The sequence below is a fragment of the Octodon degus genome, unplaced genomic scaffold, assembly GCF_000260255.1.
Source record: "Octodon degus isolate 3935 unplaced genomic scaffold, OctDeg1.0 scaffold00343, whole genome shotgun sequence".
In the NCBI taxonomy this organism is placed as follows: domain Eukaryota; kingdom Metazoa; phylum Chordata; class Mammalia; order Rodentia; family Octodontidae; genus Octodon; species Octodon degus.
In genome coordinates, this window is record NW_004524919.1 from 1,039,315 (window position 1) to 1,043,030 (window position 3,716).

General features: G+C 45.3%; 1 pseudogene across 1 annotated transcript; it reads right to left on the reverse strand.

Moving 5' to 3' along the window:
- Positions 1-1,931: 1,931 nt before the first annotated feature.
- Positions 1,932-2,919, reverse strand: LOC101570262 (annotated as a pseudogene). Its single transcript, XR_192931.1, has one exon. The product of XR_192931.1 is annotated as a chromatin target of PRMT1 protein pseudogene (transcript).
- Positions 2,920-3,716: the final 797 nt, after the last annotated feature.

Here is a 3,716-nt window from a genome sequence, read left to right on the forward strand (position 1 = left end):
TCCTGGGAAACAAAGGGGAAAGACACATCCTTTCAGGCAAGGCTGGGCCATCTTTCTCACCGATGAGGAAACCAACCTTCAGTCAAAAGTCCCTGCTCTGGAAAGAGTAGAGTGCTCAGTTAATACCAAATCTACTTTGTGCTTATGGTTCCCATTGAGAATTGGGAACTAAGGAATCTGAAACTGACTCCCACTAGTTTAAGAAAATATTCTGATCCTCACTGCAAAGAAATATAACCAAGGAAATGAAAAAATCAGAGAGACCAATATCTTTTTTTTTTTTTGTATTTTAGGGAAGGATCTAGGGGGTATTCATGGTCTCACTATTATATCAGACTTGTAGTGATCTGCCTGTTTACAGCCTCCCAAGAGCTGGGATAACAGGATCAGGCCACCACACCCAGTTTCAATTGCTCTCTTAGAGTGCCTAGGGGCAGGGCCAGCATGGTAGGCCTGGGGATCGAACCCCTGGTCCCTGCAGCTGCTTGCATATGTCTTAATCAGCTGAGATATTTGGCCAGCCCTGTGTAGCGCAATATCTAACTTAGCATTTCCCACAGTGCACCTAACAAAAATTAAGCAGAGGCATGCTTTATTTTGAGACAAATTAAAAACCATCATTGCAAAAAGACTCATGTTTATCTCAATAATGAGGTAGCTTGTTTGCTTTAGGCACCATGCCAAGTGCCATCTACACACGTTTGACTGATTTCCTAGCTTAGTATCTCCCAACATGTTCCCATTTTTTCATTTTGTTTTGTCAGAAATGAGTGCTCCACTGCAGTTAGAGAAGCAGTATTTGTAGAAGTCTTTTTTTTTTTTTAAAGAGAACAATTTGTTATAATGAGCCAGAAATGGAAGATTCAACTGAAATTCCAACTGACAGATTATGGTTGAACTCAAATCTTTAAGGAAAAGCAGGTCAAATAAAGCCAGGAGAGAAGCCCAAACAAACATATTATTTACAGATAATGGATTTCAACACTGAGTAGCTCTAGAACCCTCTACCTTCAGCAGTTTGTCTGTCTTCACTCTCCTATTTCCTTTTCCTTCTACTGCATCTACCAAACCAACTGGCTTCTGCTTCTATGGTCTAGGCAGAAGCCAATTCACCCTCTTTGGACATGATACAAGGCCCAAGAAAGCTTTAAAATCTCACTTGGGGGACAAAGTACACAACTCAACTCAGCACATGGGTTATCATCTCTGCAGTATCAATAAACATGGTAGTAATTTTAAAGCAACTAAAAGTGCTACTCATAATGTGGCCCTGTAGCAAAAGCAGTGCTCCTACATTGGTTACACAGCAGAATGCATTTTTCACCAATATCTTCTCTTTTTTTAACCAGCAATCAAACTCAGAACCTCATGTTTGCAGGCAGGCACCATGCCTTTGTGCCATTCCCCCTGGCCCTGCTGAATGCATTTTTGAGCTCCACATCTTCCTGACACTAAGAGCCAAGTAAAGAGAATGTACAACAGAATTCCAACTCAGAAACCAAGGCACTGGGCAGGAACACTGGCTTTTTTTGGGACCTTCTGGTGGGGGCATAGAGACAAACACAAGGAACATTAGAATGTCAGAGGGTATGGCAGGCAAGAGAAAGCAGAGGTAGTAGGGTAAGTGTTCTACCCACAAGGCCAACACATTCATGTTCAAAGAGAAGTCTGGGTGAAGGGAATAAACAACAAAAAACATTCAACCAAACCAAAGGGAAAGGGGTTTTCATACAACACAGTATCAAAAGCAAAAGGAACACACAAAATGCACAAACTGGTGGCAGGTAACTCCACAGCCTGTTATGATAGGTCCTTCTTCCATCAACCAGGTTTCTTCTCTGTCATCCCAAGGTTATTTACAGATGTGGCAACTTTAACAAGAGTCTCTCACAGATGGGCAGGCAGGCAGGCAGGCAGGCAGGCAGGCAGGTTTAATTCATTGGTTCAGGATCTGTCTGTGCCAGGTCGGCATTCAACTCAGCATCCGGATGTCCTTTAGCTTTTGACATGTAGGCATCCAACTGGTTGTCCAGCTGCTCCTTGGTCAACACAGGGCGAGTAAGGGCACCTCTCCCCCATCCACGTCCTCATCCACGTCCTCCAAAGCCCCCTCTTCCCCGACCTATCATACCCTGAACTCTGCCACCGATTCCGCCACGACCCATAGCTCCACGCCCTAGGACCCCTCTCCCAGGACCTCCGTGACCTCGAACACCACCTCTTCTTAAGCCCATTTGGGGAGCTACAGCTCGTCCACCTCGAAGCAGGTTTTGACCTCGGAACGATATCCCGCCCCTAAGCAGGGTCCTGGTGGCACGTCCCCCACACAGTCCTCCTCTGGGCAAGTCTCTCCGGACTATGGGAAGGCCTCATCCTCCAATGGCTCCTCTGGCCAGAGCCCCTGTGGGTCGGCCTAACCGTGCCTGGATGTTACTCTTACCCAGGCGCTGCTTTAAGCTCTGCTTAAGTTTTAATGCTGCCGGGACAGAGGGTCTATTCTCCATCTGCTGGGCCAGTCTTCTGTTCCTGGCACTGGCTAGCTGCTGTTGTTGCTGCATCGAAGCCCGAATATTCACTGGCATCGGCTGTTTGTTCTTCAGCATATTAGTAAAGCGCTCATTTAGAGACATCTTGGTGGTGCTTTTTAGCACAACTTTGGGCGCTGACTGGGCAGCCATCTGCAAATCCCGAGGATCGAAGGAAACGGATGCTAGTGCTCCTCCCGGGGCTGCCACCATGGCTGCGGCAGGCGGGCCGGGGACCGGCCGAACCCAAGTGGACGATGGAGGGGCTCGGGCTGACTAGGTGGGCTGTTAGTTTGATGCGTAATTGGTAGATGGCGAGGTTCGCTCTTTAGGGCTCGGCTGCCTACTCGCTGGATGATCCGCCTGCTCTCCCGGCCTGCCTTTTCCTATTTTTCGTCTGTAACACCAGTTTGGAGGCTGTAGAAGTCTTTGAAGGACCTTTGCATACTTGAAGCCAGTGTAAAGAACATAGGTCCTGGAATTCAGAGAAATAATCCAACATAGTTCAATAGTCAATAATAGTGGTAGGTTATCAGAAAAATTGGCAATTGTCATATATCACAAAAGTATAAATAAAAGATAGTTCTATCAAGGCCTGGGAGATGGCTCAGTGGAATAAGCGCTTCTTTGGCAAGCGCAAGGGCCTGGGTTCAATACCCGGTTCCGCCACAAAAAGTGTTGTGGCTGGTGAGATGGCTCAGTGGTCTAAAGCGCCTACTTAGAACAAGCTTAGCAAAGCACAGGGACCGCGGTTCAATCCCCCAGCACCATATGCCAGCCAGCCGTGCCCCCTGGTGGGCTGAGCTGGCCACACACACAAATAAATAAATAAAAAATTTAAAAAAAAAGATAGTTCTATTGTGAAAAAAATACAAATCTGTATACATAGGAGAGTTAGCATAGATATACAGCTACTTTCTCTTAGTTCATTGAGAATAAAAGTTTGTACAATTATTTAGACAGCATATTATGTCCGCATCTTGTCCTCTGAATAACTTCCATGAAGGCAACAATATGCACTGTGTTGATTATTGCAACTGTCCTACTAACCTGATTTGAAAGTGTTTCATTGCTATTTTATCTTTTTTTTTCTCATTTAAATGAATAAAAAAGACCTATGTAGTCCTGACAATCTGTAGCTTTCAGATAGGTAGTTTAATTTCATAAAATAAGGTAGAGTTAAATGCCTAT